The sequence below is a fragment of the Centrocercus urophasianus genome, unplaced genomic scaffold (assembly GCF_019232065.1).
Source record: "Centrocercus urophasianus isolate 14NV4802_14NV808 unplaced genomic scaffold, USGS_Curo_1.0 seq_25, whole genome shotgun sequence".
Lineage (NCBI taxonomy): Eukaryota > Metazoa > Chordata > Aves > Galliformes > Phasianidae > Centrocercus > Centrocercus urophasianus.
In genome coordinates this window covers 16,986,115-17,004,892 of record NW_024884811.1, presented here as the reverse complement: position 1 = coordinate 17,004,892, position 18,778 = coordinate 16,986,115, and positions in this window count along the sequence as shown.

The window sequence follows — 18,778 nt, the reverse complement described above, 5'->3', positions numbered from 1 at the left end:
GAAGTAATGGAATCATAGAATATTCCAGGTTGGAAGGGACCCACAAGGATCCCTGTGTCCAGTGCTGAGAGATCAAACTCATACCACTATTCTTTCTATTGTATTTTCACTATTTCACTATTCTACTATATTTTCACTATTTCCACTGCTCTCTCAGTGAGAGAGTCCATCACCTCTGCACTCTGCTGTTACTGCTAATAGTCTCTGTCAGGCAGAATGGCTAGAAAAACTGGCAAATTTTCTACTTATTTGTATTGGCAATGTCACTGCTGCAACGTCTCTCTAATCCTTGCAGACTTTCACTGGCTGCCGAAACATTGCTTCAGATTTGACATGTTAATTCCCGTGGCTCAGCATAGAATTACACTTGGGAACTACTACTGTTCCAACAGTTTCTTTCTCTGTCAGACATGGGTACACTATGCTTGTATAGAATGTTGATAAATTGTCTAAAACATTTATTTGTAAACTTACATAAGGTGTTTTGCTTGCTCTTTCTCTTTCCTTGGATAAAAATTAATTCCTGACTTAATCAAAAAGTCCCTCCACATTAATTAGTTAATGAATTACAGAGTGTTCAGAAAAGGGAGGATGGACAGTTTATCTGCTCTTCCAGCATGTAAATACTTGGTCTTTGTAATTCCCATGTTGAAAATAAAATAGAGATTAAAAACTTTGACTAAAGCATACTTAACTTTGTAGAAAGGCCACAAAATCAAAATTGTTTTCCTGAAAAACTTCAAGGAAAACTGTGTAATTTTTTAACATAGAAAATAAATACTATGCCCTTCACTAAAATCTGTGTTAGCACAGCTACATATCTGCAGACTGCAGAAATTTCCAAGTTACATTAAAATAAAGCAATCAGATAAAGCAGACTAGATTTCACTGTTCAAAATTGCATGGACTTTGCTCCTCAGAGAAGAAAATTCAAAATTGAGATTTAAAAGGATCCTCACAAGGATTCATTTTTCCAAACACTGGCAAACTGCAGGCACTATGATTCCTCTGACCATGTACTGACCACAGGGAAAGGCTTCAGATATCTTAGTCTTAATTTCTACTTTTTTTTTTCATTGAATATATACAAAAAAAAAAGGAGGGAGTACCTGAATTACTGATAGGCCCTTTGTTATACATACCAAAAATTGTTCCCAAATCCTTGGTGAATAGCTGGAAAAAGAAAAAAAAAAGCCAAGTTCAGACACAGAAGTCATCCCTCAAACTTTGGGAAGGCCTGTATTTGTATTTATTTTAACTCTCATTGCTGTGACGCATGACTTTGCCTACCATTTGCTTTATATTTCATCAGTAAATCTTGTGTTTATGAAGATATAAGCACCATGAACCAGTTTGACACTCTCTGCTTCCTTCATCTGAGGCAGTAGCGTTATCTAAAATAAACGGACTGTCTAGTTTCGTAAGGAGACATAATGAGTGTTTTTGCAAGCCCGACAGTATTCCTGTCAAGCTATCCCAAGGTGAGAAAGCAGGAGGGGAAGGGGAGGAGGGCTGTGGCTGACGTTGCTGGAACAGACAGTGTCCAGTGAGATCCAGCTGTGTAAATGTGACAAACATGAAAGAGATAGGAAGAGGTGAAGGTAAAAGTGTGTTTATGCCAACAGAGAGAAAAAAGAACTGCTTGGCACAATTTATGTTGAGACTGCAGGTTACAGCTGAAGGAGAAGCATGTTCATTCCCACATGCTTTTTGTTCTCAGCTGAGACACAAGGTGGCTTCAGTTGAAGATGAGAACACACTGTACTCTGTGTGCATTGTCACATAACAAATGCTCGTATTCCCCTCAAAGTTCAGATTGGTAATCGTGGATTCTTCCATGCCATTAAACCCTTCATTAAAAAGTACTCAATGAGATTTTCACTAATTCTGAATTTAGAAATTAAACCATCCTCTGCTATAATTTTTTATACTTATCAAATCTTTATTTTATATCCTCCCAAGTTTATTACTGTGATTATCTATCAATACTCCTGGTAGGGAATGGGAATAGAAGGGCAGCTGTAATGTTTTCTTCTAAAAATGGGGAAATAGGCACAGAGAATTGGTTATATTTCCTTGCTCTGTGTCTTTTGGTCACATGAAGCTCTTTTCCCCCTGTTGTGAAAGTCCACTCCTCACTGGTAAAGGTCAAAACCCATTTGTCATCGTTCCTCTGCAATCATTTTGCCTTCATGAGCAAATGTACATCTCAAAGCTTGTGTTTTCCAGCTGCTCTGCTGCATATGGGCTTCAGGAAAAGGTGCTGGATGGAGCGTTTAAAATGCAGTCAGCCAGGAGAGGCTAATTTCTACACTCATGCTAATAGCACAGTTATGGGCAGCGCTGAAAACCTATTCCTTCCATTTTTGTCAATCAGCAATATTCTTGCCCAGAATGTACAAATAGTAGCACCTTTCTGGCCTTCCTTTGGTAATTTTATTACTACCTTTCTTGGTGAGGACTTTTCCCTATTGTCTTCAACATAAGGACGTCCCCAGCCTGGAATCCTGCAAAACATCTAAACAAGAGAAAAGCAATTATATAAAATAGTTTTTCAGATTTCTAGGAGAAACCTCAGTTCAGACCATTGCTTTTCAATAGCTGCAAATGAAGAAAAAAAAAAAAACAGACGATGGAAAAGCAGTTATTCCTTAGTCCTGCATCTTGGAAATTAGTTCTTTGCTCTTCCCTGTGCATGTTCCATCGCTCATCTCCCAGCATTCCTATTACATTTAATGCATGTACTGAGGGCTAGTAAGCAACTGACATTATTTTCCTGGTGAAATGACATAAACTGAAAGACAGATTTATAAGACCTCTGTGATTGTTCTGCTGTAATAGAAAAAGAGAATGACAACTGATTCAAATAAAATGAGTATTTAACTTGCTTTCCTCCTATGCTGTTGTCCAGGTGTAAAGCTGGTGCTAACAGGCTTTGGGATACAAAGATACCCAATAATATGAGGCATTTTAACAGAACATTAAGGTCCTTGCATACACGCTGCTCCGTTGTGAGAGAGAATACTGTCTAGTACTAAATGTTTAGATTTCCTCAACTGCTATTTTGCTCCTCTTAGCAAACTGATTTTGACATCTAAATACCAGCGTTGTTGGCCAAGTAGAAGTAAGACTAACTGCTTAACTCATTTCCAGCTGCAATTTACTCTTTTAGTGATAATGAATATATCTGATGGGAAGGTCAAGTCCTTTGGCTTTTCTGTTTTGTTTGGATTTATTCATTGGTGATAATTTCTACTTATATGAGAAGAAGTTCCAAATGGAGACCATTGAGTTTAGCCATTGTCCATGAGATCTTTGCTGAATATGTGTATTTGAGTTGTAAAATGTGTAGTGATGCAGCAACAAGGTACAAATATAATAACCACCCAAAAATTCTAATGGTAGTGCTTACTGAACAGAAAAGCTAAAAAACACACATCAATACAGGAACGTGCAAGAAATCAGTTACTGTAGAAATGATAGCTCTTCTTTATCTGCTTCTTGTATTTCTTTGTCCTTTTCTACTCCACTAGTGAACCTGTGCCTCACTTTCTTCCAGATGGTCCGGTGCCCTCTCTAAGCCTGCAGCATGGATTTCTGAGCAAAATGTCCAAGAGGATTACATTCATTCATACACATTCTCCTACTCCCTCCACTGCCACGATAGCAAGAGAAATCATCAGAATATTAGTAACTGAGTAAACACTAACAAAGGAAAATACTGATTCTGCAAATGAATGTTAAATAGTTCAGAAATAACTCACTGAGCAATTACTGTATGTATGAATATAGTTTGAATGTGTTTTTTTCTTGTCTCCTTTAAGTAGTTACAGCACTTTTGCTAATTATCTGTAATTTCTGTAACTATGTGACCTGACATCCTGGGGCAGGGAACATATCGCTTTCCGTGTTGATATGCTGGTACTATGCCCTATTTTCTTCTTCCCTTTCTAATGGGAACTAAAGGTGATGAGATTCTTCCTGTGCCCATTTCTACACCAGTTCTAATTTTACTTTAGAATCATAGAATCACAAGGTTGGAACTGACCTGCAAAATCATTTAGTCCAACTGTCTTCTCATTTCCATTGCTACCACAAACTAAACCATATCTTGTAGCTCCTCATGCTCCTGAACACTGCCAGGAACAGCAACTCCACCACCTCCCTGGGCAGCCATTCCAGTGCCTGACCACTCTCTGAGAGAAAAAGTTTTTCCTCTTGTCCAACCTAAACCTCTTCTGACACAACTTGTGGCCATTTCCTCGGGTCCTGTTTGCTGTCTGGGAGAAGAGGCCAAACCCCTCCTCATCACAGCCTCCCTTCAGGAGGTTGTAGAGTGCAATGAGGTCTCCCCTGAGCCTCCTCTTCTCCAGAGTGAACAATCCCAGCTCCCTCAGCTGCTCCTCATAAGCCCTGTGCTCCAGACCCCTCACCAGTTTTGTTGCCCTTCTCTGGACACACTCCAGGATCTCAATGTCTTGTAGTGAGGAGCCCAAAACTGAACACAATACTCAAAGTGCAGCCTCACCAGAGCTGAGTACTGGGGGATGATCACCTCCCTGCTCCTGCTGGCCACACTATTTCTAATGCAGGCCGGGATGCCGTTTGCCTTCTTGGCCACCTGGGCACGCTGGCTCATGTTCAGCCAAGCATCAACCAACACCACCAGGTCCTTCTCTTCTTCACACTCATCCAGCCATTCGTCCCCAAGCCTGTAACACTGCATGGGGTTGTTGTGCCCAAAGTGCAGGACCTGGCACTTGGCTTTGTTGAACCTCATCCCATTCACCTCAGCACAGTGATCCAGATTATCTAGATCCCTCTGAAGGGCCTCTCTACCCTCAGGCAGATCAACACTACCTCCCAACTTGGTGTCATCTGCAAACTTACTGATGATATATTCAATCCCCTCATCTAGGTCATCAATAAAGATATTAAACAAGATGGGCCCCAGTACCGACCCGTGGGGGACACCACTCGTAACGGGTTGCCAGCTGGACTAAGCTCCATTAATCACTAATCGCTGGGCACAGTCCTATAGCCAGTTCCTTACCCAAAGAAAAGTGACCTGTCCAGGCCACGGGCAGCCAGTTTCCACAGAAGAAGCCTGTGAGAGACCGTGTCAAAGGCTTTTCTGAAGTCTAGATAGCCTACATCAACAGCCTTTCCCTCGCCTACCAGGCTGGTCACCCAGTTGTAGAAGGAGACGAGGTTGCTCAAGCACGAGCTGCCTTTCACGAACCTGTGCTGGCTGGGCCTGATCCCCTGGGTGCCATGCACTTGCTGTGTGATCTCATCCAAGATTATTTGCTCCATAACTTTTCCTGGTACCGAGGTCAGGCTGACAGACCTGTAGTTCCCCGGATCCTCCTTGTGGCCCTTCTTGAAGATGGGAGTCACATCAACAAGCCTCCAATCCTCTGGGACCTATCCAGATAAGCAGGAGCGCTGATAAATGGCCAAGGGCAGCTTGGCAATCACCCCTGCCAGCTCCCTCAGCACCTGAAGGTGCAGCCCATCTGGTCCCATGGACTTGTGACAGTCCAGATGGAGGAGGAGCTCTCTGACTGTCTCCACCGGAATTGCTGGGGGCATATTCTGAGCAGTGTCCCAGACTTCCAGATCAGGGCATAAAATGCCCGGGGGATAACTGGTCTGGCTATTAAAGGCAGATGTAAAGAAGGAGTTGAGGACCTCAGCCTTCTCCTTATCCTCAGTGGCCACATTCCCTACTGCATCAAGTATAGGATGAAAATTCTCCTTGGTTCTTCTTTTACCATTGATATATGTATAAAAGGATTTTTTATTCTCTTTCACTGCAGTGGCCAATCTGTGTTCAAGTTGGGCTTTTGCCTTCCTAACTTCCCCCCTGCATACCTTAGCTACTTTCTTGTAATCTCCCCAACTAGTCTGTTCCTTCTTCCAGAGGACATGCGCTCTTCTTCTTCCAGAGTCTCAACAACAGTTCCTGGCTCATTCACACTGGTTGTCTTCCCCTATGGCTCGCCTTACAGCACTCAGGGACAGCCTGTTCTTGCACCTTTAAGATTTCCATCTTGAGGAGTGTCCAGGCTTCCTGGACCCCTTTACCCTTGAGAAGCGACTCCCAAGGGACCAGCGCTACAAGCGCCCTGAACAGGTCAAAGTCTGCTTTCTGGAAGTTCAAGAAGATAGTTTTGCTGGTCACTCTTTTGAATAGAGTAGAGAATTCTACAGTTCCATGTTCTCTCTGCCCAAGACAGTCCCCAGCCTTTACATCTCCCACCAGTTTTTCTCTGTTAGTGAAGACAAGGTCTAGCAGGGCACGGCTCCTGGTAGGCTCTCCTACCAGTTGCGTAAGGAAGCTATATCTTCCGCGCAATCTAGAAACCTCCTGGACTGCTTCCTCCGTGCTGTATTATATTTCCAACATATCTCAGGGAAGCTGAAGTCTCCCATGAGAACAAGTGCTGGCGACTGCGTGACTTCCGTGAGCTGCTCATAGAATGCCTCGTCCAACTCTTCATCCTGACTAGGCAGTCTATAATAGACACCCAATAAGATTTCGTCCCTACAGGCCTTCCCCCTGATCGTTACCCATAGACACTCAACTTTGACATTCCCAACCCCAAGCTCTTCAACATCAAAACAGTCTTCAATATAGAGGGCCACACAACCACCCTTCTTTCCTCATCTATCCCTTCTGAAGAGCTTGTAGCAATCTATCACAGCACTCCAGCCATGGTCCTACTATGTTTCGGAAATAGCAACAAGGTCATGATTAGCCTGACTCACAATTGCTTCCAACTCTTTCTGCTTGTTGCTCTTGCTGCGTGCATTGGTATAGATGCACTTCAGTCAAGTTCTGCCTCACCCCCAGTTTAAGCATCATTCCCCTAGGCTCATCTCTTGAGAGGCCTGTTTTGTCCTCTTTCCCCTTTGTAGCTAGTTTAAAGCTCTTTCGATAAGCCCCTCTAGCTCCTGTGCTAGGATTCATTGTCCCCTTTGAGATAGGTGGGTTCCACGGACAGACAACAGGCCATCTAATCTTCGAATAGATTGTAGTTTGTTCTTGGTAAATAAATATAAAAATAAAAGCTAGCTTCAAAAAAGTGAAACATATGGGTTCCTCTGGCACACATGCGCATCTCTATTGTGGAAAAATGCAAATGATATACCTCCTGAGTAACTGAAAGACTGGAATCCTATACCCTGGATAAATTAGCTCTGCTGAGCTGGTACAGTTGTACAGATACAGTGCTCCTGCTATGCTGCAAACAAGGAGAGACTTACCTAAAGAAGTTATCTAGTCATCTTTTCCAAAAGCTAGAAGACATAGAATCATAGACAAGGACAAGACTTCAGGAGGCCTATTTGTCCAACCCCCTGTTCAAAGCAGGGCCAGTTTTTTTTAGATTAAATTTCTTGGGGCCTCATGAATTTCCATTTAAGTTAGACCCCAACTTGGCTTTTAAAATTCCAGGAATAGAGAATCTATCATATATACTCTTTCAATAACCAATTGCCACCATTGTTTTTAAAGAGACTCATTTTAAACCTGTAGTTGATGAGCTTCAGCATCTCGTCTTCTTTTAATCCTGATTTCTCATTTGGATTGGCTGGCAGTTGCTGTCATCACATAACCTTTTGATAAAACGAACAAGACCTAGCTCCATGAATCTATCACTGTGTTATGTTTTGTGTGGTTTTGTAACCTTGCTCCTAGCATTCTCTAATTTATCAACACACAGTTAGCAACAACAACTGTCCGGTTCTGGATAAGAAAACTGGACAGAGTATTTGTAATCACAGTGCCAAATTCAGAACTAATGGATGTCTTTGCTAGTTACAGTCAGCGTTCCACTTATTATTTAAATGAAGGACATATTAGCACTTCCGGAAATAGCATTGTAGTGGGAGCTAATATCCAAGTTAGCTTTTTCCATTAATACTGATTTACTCTCTCCCAGGAAAGATTTTTATATCCTGGAAGACTATTTCCACATGACTACTCATCTAGACATGATTCTGCAACTCCATGAATTTGTTTTTGACTCTCATATCAAATGATTCCATTGCCCTAAATACCCCTCTTCACTAATTACATTATGTCCAGCATATGTTTTGTCTGCAAACTTGGCCAGCAGAGATTTGATGTCTTCTTCCAGACCACTAAAAATATATTAGTAATCTGAGAATCAAGAACAAAGTGTTCAGGGTAACACTAAAGAAAACAACATGTTATCAGTGGTTCTCTATTTTAATTATTACTTAATCTTTTTGTTACAGGTCTATTTGGTATATTCAATGTAGGTATTTTTTCCCCCTAATCACAATGCCAGAGGGTACCAAATAAAATGCTTTACAGTAGCTAAAATGTGTAACATTCATATTAACTCAGTGACCAGGTATACATGTCAGGGTTGAGGCAAAATATGTGGGACTATCAGCTCCCTGTGTAGTACCTGCCTGTTCAGTATGGGCATTCATTCAAAAGCTTCTGACTGTAAAAGATATGGACCACTCATGCAGATTTTAAAAGCTGCTCACAGTTACGTTGTATCATAGTAGAAGAAGATTAATATCTTTTTTTTTTTTTTTTTTCCTGCTTGCTTGATGTTTTCCTTAAAAGTTTATCTGAAATGAAGGAAAGGAAATATTTACAACCACAATGGAACAATGGCCTGGAACTAAGGAAGGGAAAGTTTAGGTTAGGCTGGAGAAGGAAATTCTTAACTCAAATAACCTCAGACTCTGAAACAAGTAGTTTGAGAAAGCATCACTAAAGATTTACATTATAGGTGAGACAATTTGTAGAGTCATCCTGTGAAGAACATGATCTTGTATATGTCAAACGCCAGGCAGTCTTCACTTTCTTACATTACTTCCCTTTCTCCAATACTTTATTAGTAAGACAAAGAGGTATTTAAAATTGAAGAAAACTTAAGAGCCTTAGCTATGCAGGAAGAGATTTCCACCACAATGTAGATCCTGTTGAGAATGACAGCTCAGGGAAAAAAAATCCAGGTTTTTGTTGTTTATAGTTAATTAGGATAATTTTGTTGCTGAATTCTTGAAGGTCTGGCCTGTGCATCACAGTCCCTAGAAAGCATCCTAAGGAAATTGTGCTATTTTGAATTGTCAGTACACCAAAGATTATATGAATGGATGAGGAATATGAAGGAGAGAGATTCAGTGTTTTCTCAAAAGTGACAATAGGCAGAAGTCCTGACTTTATTTTTACCAATTCTCTGCTAAATATAATATGACCAAGCATGGAAATATTCAGTTCACTGTGGTGCTGAATTCCATCAACCTACTCAAATAAATGGGTACTATTTACTTAGTGAACTAATCAAGTTTTCTACTGAAGCCAGAATTTAAACATGACCTGTGGAACAAAACACAACTTTCCTAGTTACACCATATAAAATAAGCCAGGACAGCACTTGTACGGAAGCAAGTCCATTGTATATAGTGGAAATGCTTAAAATTTACTCTGGCAGAAAAGCGTTCAGTCTAGTCTGCTTACTGAAATCTGGAGTTATCAGTTTCCATATTATGAGCATTTAATTCTTCTTCCTTGTCATATTCATTTTTAAAAAGATGAAGTTCTCTTCCAGACAAAAATATCTCGGTGCTGAAGATAAAATATTTTGTAGAATAACTTTAAGATGCTAGTTATTTCCCTGACTGTAGAGTCACAGTGATGATATTTGGCCTGCTATATGCAGGATCTGCTATCAGCAGTGCCAAAAGTATGAATTCCCTGAAGCTACACTCTTTTGTGACTGTGACACATGTCCAGGACTGAAGAAAGAGTAAAACTAGTCCCCCTAGTGTACTGTTGCTGTAAAATATTTAAGTCTTCAATCTGCTGAAGTTCATTTGTCAGTTGGTTAATCTTCGCCATCTTCCCTGTATTTTTAACATGCTGAGTATAATTCTTGATGACAGGCACTCACTCTTCATCACTGTTATACTTAGAAGTGTAGGTTTGTGGGATCAAAAATAATTCCACCTGATTATGCAGTGCTTGCAGAACACGAGATAGGAACTGATACTACTATGCTCCTGTTTATCAAAACTTGGAGGAACTACACAGTATTTAGTGGTTATTAAAATTTGTATTTTTATTATAAAATAAAAAATTAAAATTAATTTTCTGTACATCAATTCATTTTTATTATATACTTATAGATAGTATTTAAATTCCTTTGGAAAACATAAATTTAGATTAAAAAAATCAGATCAGATAGGCAATAGTTATTTGAAAGAGTCCTTAATCAAAACTTTGTTCTGAGAGATGCCTGTAAAATAATTTGCAGTTAGTATTAGTTTGTTATTTTTGTTGTGTTTGAAAAGTTACTGCCTTAATTATAAGAGATTATTATGTTGTACTCTGAGCATCAAAGAATGGAGTTGTTGAACACAGTGCTGCAGAACTTCAGTGTCTTCTCATCAGAGAGCCTCGCTGTGCCTTAGAGGGAAACAATAGGGGAAATGTAAATGAATCAGTAGCTAATCTGCCTCAAATTTCCACATGGAAGTTCACAAGAGGACATTGAGCAAGGGAAGTTTGCTCTATAAAGCCCACGTGCAGCATTAGTGTTTCAGAGGAGAATATTTAGCATTTAAGCATTAATATTAAGCATTTAGCATGAGTGTCTCTAAATGGGAGTTGTGTATGTAGGAGACAATGAAGGAATTTATACACTGAAAAGAAAAAGATACTCTTTTCTTTTCTTTTCATGAAGGACTGAAGTATGCTGAGGAGTAATACATAGCCGGTAGATCCCAGCAAGTTGTGTTCTTAAGCAGGAGCTATTCACACTTGTCTTGCCCAGGAGGGCATAGAAAGCTATAGAAATTTTTTCTGTAAACCTGAACTGCCTACAGACTTCACACTCTTCCACAAGCTTTAACAAAATGAGATTGTGGATACAAATTCACAATTTAGACCACAAAATCCTGTCTCCCGAAGTCTTACTTTAATCACAGAATCACAGAATTGTAGGGGTTGGAAGGGGCCCCCAGAGATCATCGAGTCCAACCCCCCTGCCAAAGCAGGTTCCCTACAGCAGGTCGCACAGGTAGGCATCCAGGCAGGTCTGGAACATCTCCAGAGAAGGAGACTCCACCACCTCCCTGGGCAGCCTGTTCCAGTGATTTCACTCTCCATCATTTAGTTCTTCATGTAGAGCAACACATAGCTAGTTTCTAAATGAAATTTAAAAAGCAGTACTATCTATTAAGAAAGATAAAATCTGTACCTATCATGAAAGAGGAATGGAGAAAATAACTTTTATGGTTACTGTTATTAATTGAAGTATAATTACTCCTATGATACCTTTCCTAGAAAAGGGGTGAATAGAGCTTTTGTAGAGAACAACCATGTGGAAGAATGAACATATGCTTCTGGAGTAATTGCAACACTGCCAGAAAGTACATTTTGGGAAAATTTGCAAGAAACGTCATTTGCTGCAATGAGGAAGAATTTTCACTGACACCCACAAGCTGTTACTAGCAATGTGTATCCTTGTTTGCATGAGGATCAGCTGATGGGATTTAAGAAATAGCAGGTTAAAACAGAGAATACAAAGGAGCAGGAGAGAAGTGAATCTTGCCTAGATAGGGGACCTGCATGCACAATTCTGAAAATAGATGATTTGCAGCCCTTCATTTGCTATCTCTTAAACGCCACTCAGTATTCTGATAGCAATACTGCTTTATTCAAGCATATTTAAACCAAAAATGGTAACTTTCAGGATATTCCCTGTGCATTTTGAACACTGGCAGTGGCAACACCTCCTATGTGTAGCACAACATTGTGGCATACAAAATAGATTGTTTTTCTCTTGGACACAGTTATAAAAAGATACAAAACAGATGGAAACACATTAATGCAATTTATCTTTTGTTTTCTTGAGATTCATTTGTAAAGACTACAGTGCAATTTATTCCCACATTTCCCAGGATATTATTTCTAGAAACCTTGCATCCTCCTTGGAAGATGAGATGATTTGGAGTAACTCTTCATGCATTCCTGTCTCTGATTATAAATGGGAAGTCTGACCACCAAAAAATGCTGTTAGAAGGATATTTTGCCTTTGCACTCTTTCAAATATGCTTTTGCTATGTATCATTTTCATGTTGCAACATGTTTCCATAAGCCATCAAAAACTCCTGTCTTCACATACAGAAAATAATACCTGAAGATTTTGGCAAAACCACTTTCAAGATGGAAGCTGTCTGCCAGTTTTCCCCTCTAAGTTCATCCTACTTTATACAGCTTCAGTATAGTATTTTTGTATATTTACTCTGAGCCCTATTTTGGACGTGTTTCAGACAAACTCCCACAGAATCCCAGGCAATCTTACAAACATAAGATTTTCTAGTGAGGAATGAAATCCATCATATTTGGGGAGGACATTTTGAAAATGAAGGCTACGTTTCAACAAACAAGGCTATCAGCCTTGCCGTCAAGCTTGAGCCTTAGTGTTTTAGCCCAACGCCAGGAGTAATTTAGTTTAGAAGAAATTCTGTATGCCAACACTATGAAAATGAGGAACATAAGCTTCCTAGCTTGTTATGTTACCTATCAACTCTTTGCATCAAATCATACTACTCTTTCTGCTCTGACACTGTTCCAAATCCTTGGCTCTTGAATTTAATTAATTTCATCAGTTTTTGTCATCTGAAGTCCTGACCTCCTGACTTCTGCTCTCCACTTATTTAAGGTTAAGAAAATATCTTAATTCCAAAATTCATGTCTTTTGAAAACAAAGCAGATAAACTTCCCCTGTTAGAGAATCAAGTCAACGGGTAAAAAAAGAGACAGAATCATCAAAGAATCATAGAATGTCTTGGTTTTGGGAAGGACCTCAAAGACCATTCACTTCCAAAACTCCTGCTATGACAGGATTGCCCTCAACCAGATCAGGCTGTCCAGGGCCCTGTCCAACCTAGCCTTGCACACCTCCAGATGGGGCAACCACAGCTACTCTGGGCAGTGTTTGCTAGTGCCTCACCACTCTCTGAGTGAAAAATATCCCCCGAACATCTAATCTAAATCTCCCCTCTTCAAGTTTAACACAGCTTCCCCTTGCCCCATTAACCTGTATGTATCTCACTATGTAAAAAGCTCATCTCCTGTTTATAAGCTTCCTTTAAGTACAGGAGGGCCACAATGCGGTCTTCTTGGAGCCATCTCTTCTCCAAGCTGAACAAGCCCATCTCCCTCAGCTTCCCTCTGTAGAAAAGATGCTCCAGCCCTCTGATCATCTTCATGGTTCTCCTCTGGACCAGCTCCAACAATTTCACATCTTTCTTGTGCTGGGGGCTGCAGACTGGAACACAACATTCCAAGTGGGTCCACTTGAAGGCAGAATATAGGACCGCAAGTCATTTCTCTCACCTCTTGATGCAACACAATATGCTGTTGGCCTCATGGGCTGCAAGAAGACACTGCTGGTGCAATATCAAGCTTCTCATCCACCAGAATCCCGAAGTCCTTCTCTGCAAACCTGCTCTTAAGGTATTCTCCCATTCTGTACACATATCTGGAGTAGTTCAGACCCAAGTGCAACTCCTTGTACTCGGCCTTGTTGATCTCAGCCTTATGAATAAGAGCATATATTTTCCAGTATTATCAATTTCAATGTAGGATACATAGATAACAGGCTTTTCTCTTAACTGCTTCGTGAGTATGTGGATTGTAACTTGTTTATGTTTCTCAGATACAAAAAGGACAAAACTAAACAAATATTCAGCTATATAGCATAGAACTATGTTCTATGTTCTAGAATTCTAGAAAAGACAGAGAAAGAAACTCCTTTATGTTCTTCTGTTCTTCTCAGCTGGTGTTTATTGCTAGACTAACATGAATGCAAGGAAGAACTGGAATTCAAAAACTAGCTGTGTGGGAAAAATAAATACATTAAAAAAAAATGAAAGAGAGAGAAGCATGTGTGACATTGCACATAAGCCTGTAAAAAACACAGATTTGAATCTGGTTCTTAGTCACCTCTCTCTGAACCTACTGAACCAACTGGGGCTGCCTAGGGATAAATGAAATGTGAAGCTGATGCATTTGGCTTGCTACAGTCTCTGGTAGTAAAAATGTAATTTTAACCAAATCAGAGCAGTAGCAACTTGTCCTTAACTGGCACAGATGCAGAAAATGAGTCAAGGAGAAATGAACCAGGAGCATGCTTTGGAGCAACAGGGTATGGCTGATGGAATTCCAAAACAAAACGAAACAATGTAATCTGCTCCCCATTTTGTAGCAGCTGAGGGCTTTTCTGTGTGAAAATGGCAACTGTGAACAAACACTGTACTATATTATGCATTTCCTTTATTTGCTATGGCAGTCACAGGTATGGTTCTTAAAGATGACAATGTGAGTTTCAGTTTATTCAGATTCTTTCGCTTTTCTATTGAAGCCAAATTGCAGCCTTGATGCTGGCTTGTTGGTCCTGACATTCCTCTGCTGTGAAACGAGATCTGCTCTGAAGAAGAAACTGGTACAAAGATTGGAGATGCTCATTCCTTGCACATCTTGGGTCCCAGCTGCCTGCAGTCTAAGCAGAAACATAAATGGCTAAGAGGAGGAAGTATAACAAGCCTAGCAAACAGCCTGAGGATTTCTCTGCAGCTACATTTCCCAACTCCCACATTTTGGCTTCTGATCAGAAAATGCTCCTTCACAAACTGATAGAAATGCATTAGAAATTAGGGCCTAAAGAGAAATTGTTTAGGGATTTAATCTGGATGCTGTATGGAGACTAAAGTGGCTCCTGCAGATAAGTGAAAAACAACACCTAAATTACTTTCAGCTCATCTGCTCCGTGCTACATTTACATGTTGACAGATAACTACTGCTACTGCACCGATGCAAGTAAAAGGATAGAAATGCAGGAGTACTTGAAAGTAGAAAAATGGATGCATTTAAAAGAAGGAGAGCACATCTTCTTCCAGGTTTGAAATAGAAGCAGCTTGTCTTTTTCTCATTTGGAAAAAATTCCTATACACCAATGTTTTATTAGTTCTTTCAAATCGTATTGGTTCAGCAACTAACATACACTGTCCCTCCCAAAATGAATTAATGAATTTCTTCACATTTTTAATGAATTTCACAGAATCACAGAATCACAGAATTGTAGGGGTTGGAAGGGACCTCCAGAGATCATCGAGTCCAACCCCCCTGCCAAAGCAGGTTCCCTACAGCAGGTCGCACAGGTAGGCATCCAGGCAGGTCTGGAACATCTCCAGAGAAGGAGACTCCACCACCTCCCTGGGCAGCCTGTTCCAGTGCTCCGTCACCTCACTGTAAAGAAGTTCTTGTGCACATTTGTGCAGACCTTCCTATGCTGCAGTTTCCGGCCATTTCCCCTTGTCCTGTCTCCACTCACCACTGAAAAGAGTCCGGCCTCGCCATTCTGCCCCCCACACCTCAGATATTTATAGACCTGGATCAGGTCCCCTCTCAGTCTCCTTTTCTCAAGGCTGAACAGACCCAGTTCACTCAGCCTTTCCTTGTAGGAGAGATGCTCCAGGCCCTTCACCATTACCATTTGTTATTTAATTGTTATTTAATTAATCAAAACAACAACAGCAATGACAAAAAAGACATTATTTCCTTTTCATGAAACTTCCAGGCATGAGAACCTTAATCCACTCTTCTACCTCTGAGACCCCACTGAGAAAACTCAGCATTTGTCAGTTAGCAGATTAGTTTCTGTCATGATGAGACTGTCATAGAATGTAGAATATATTTTTAAGGTGGTTTACTATGCCTGTTAGTTGGCTGTTGTCTGAGTAACTAGAGAATAAACTAGTTCCATAAGGCACTTCAAACTGTGTCCTGCTATCTGTGGCACCACCAGCCATGATATGAGATTGACTGAAATACATGGAACTAACATGGAACTAAACAGAATCATCCCTTTATTTCCTCCCTACAATTAATTTTGCTTTCAGTATTGTTTTTATGGCAGCTCTTGGTGTATACATGTAGGTTAATAAGAATTCACTACAATTTCTATCAAACATACAGATAAGATGCACTGAAGCTGGGGAAAAAGCCCATGTTTATAAAACAATACGGAATCTCACAGAGCCTGGGCTGAATTCATACAGTTAGTATCAAGTCTTTTGATCTGTTACACATGGAGTTAGTGCAGGATTTCATTTACATTAGAAGCAGACATGGTGCTATCAAATTTCCTCTCTTGTACGCAATACCCCATTAGAAGTGAACAACTTGGGACTTGTCACATCAGGCTGGGAGAATTTTTTTTGGCCAAGTTACTGCAGACATGTTTCAGATGGTGCAGCCAGTACCAACAACAATAGCAGGCAAGAAACTGTAACATTTGCCTTCATTTTTACATTAAAAAAATGTCTTCTCATTTTTTTAACATAGCAAAAACGTAGATGTTATTACTGGTTTTTATGGATATATAGTTGGCATGGCCTGAAAAAAAGGAATAATGTCATTCAAAAAGGAAATATAGTTTGGATTGTGCAACAATCCTTTCTCTGTAGACTTGTCGTCAACGTATCTTAATTTGGAATTCACAGGACATAATGCAGAAAAAATAATCATGGTTTTATGTTCATTCAGTCCTGAGCTGCTGCATCAGAGATGTCTTTAATGTGAACATTTGTATGCAGGTACCTGATGACTGATTCTTGGCCGTTATAAGTAGGTGTAACTTCAGAGCAACCAGAGGCCTTGGAGCTATTTGCTGCTGATGAAAACCTGGAGCCATAGCCTGAGGTCAGTTCATCCTATGGATGTAGGTAAATGCTCAGGGAAGCAATAACTTGCTTACCAGCAGCAAGTGCAGATCACTGCTTTGAACAATTGATTGAATAACCCACACATGTTCCAAGACCCCAGACTAGCCCAGCCTGGCCTGCAACATTCCCTTAGCAAAGCCCTACCCCCACTGCTGTATCTTTGCTCATTCTGATGTTTGGTCTTATTTAAAAACATTTTTACAGAGCTACAAGATTGCCATCTTTTCATCATTTCAGTCACGGAGAATTTGGAGATAGTGTTATGCACAAATGTCAGGAGACTACCAGAGGACAACAAGCATTCAATCATTTTGAAGTTGGCAGCTTTCAAATGGAGCTGGAGAACCCATGTACTTCAACACAAATCAATGCAAATACATAAAAAGCAAGCCCAGGCTTAAAGTCTCCCAAGCAATGGGTTGGTCCAGACTTTGTTGATATTAGTGAGTCTTCCTGTATGGTGACAGAGGTTAAAGCCAAATGAAAAGACCAAATGAGTAATGCAGAGATGTCTTACAACTGCAGAGGAAGGTTTCTGTCTGTAACTAGCCACATTACCAGAGCATTGCAGATCTGCTGCTTTTTAACACAAAGAAGTATTTTTAAGGCAACTCCCTGATGTGAGATTTGCAGGGACCCTGGACTTCTGCACACTTCCTTCAGTCTTCGGAATATTACCACTCTTTTCCAAACTCCAATTTGAGTAGTGCTGTTTTCAGCCTTACAGTTGCTACATTTGTTGCTGCTGTCCAGTGCTCAGCATCTGCTGTGATTCAAACCTCTTGGTAAGAGAAAATCCAGAGATGCATAGCTCAAGGTGGCTTAACACTGCAGCACTCTGCTCTGCTGGCAAGGACACTGTTTGTCCCAGACTATTTATCTCAGTGTTTGTCTGGTTCCCATTCATAACACCAGAGAGATATGCACCTATTAAGAGTTGCACTCAGTTAATTTTCAAATACTTTCCTTAAAATGGAAAGTACATTGATTGTATTTGAGCATGACTTTATAATTTGCTTCATTTAAATATTCTAATAGCATTATTTTTGAGGTTAAGCTTTCAGATGCAGATGACAAAGGAATCATGATCTGGAAGTAAAGACATATGTAAAACATCTGAACAGAAAATTGATGTTCGGGTTTCTCTGAAATATCGCAAATAAGGAGTAGGTAAAAATGGTGAGTTGGCAACTAATACAGTTATAAAAAAATAATAATAAGCTGTAGGTCATTGTAACTAGTTTTGTTTGTGGTTTTTATTTTTTTATTTTTTTTTTTCCCAAATTATAATAGAAACAATGAAAATGGAGGCTAGAAAGCAGTACCAGTTTGCTGCAGAACTCAACATGAATGTTCTAAAAGAAAGCTTCTGTTGCAGTCCAAACAGATGAGACAATGAATGTGTTGCTAAAAATTTATTTTTAAAAATGAGTTCCTGTAAATTTGATTACTAACCAAAGACAATATGATAGCCCTGCAGAAAAATCAGGAACAAAATGCTGTTTTTCAATAGGCTTAGCCCTGTCCCTGCTCCCAAGACAGTGTTTTTCTCTAGGAGTTTCCTATGGTATTTTCCAATCTAGACAATTCTATGATTCTATGATTTGCTAGAGCATTTTCAGATTTTCTATGGGTGGTTATTGATATATGAAAATCTTTGCATCATGCAATCACAGAATAATAGACTAATTTAGATATTAGCTGTCCAATTCAAATTTGCTAGGCCCCATTTGGACAAAATGTTTACCATCACAAAGAAAAATAGTGGCAGCATTAAACAAATAGTGTGAAATGCATTATATGGAACAATTCTGTCTGAAATTGCTGAGAAAACTTGCGTAGGCTTTTCTTCGGTATGTCAGAATTTCATATTTTTCCACTGTAATTTTTGTAATTATAGGAATAATCATACAAGTTGATGGCTGGACTCCTTTCAGTGATGAGTGGAGACAGGACAAGGGGAAACGGCTGGAAACTGCAGCATAGGAAGTTC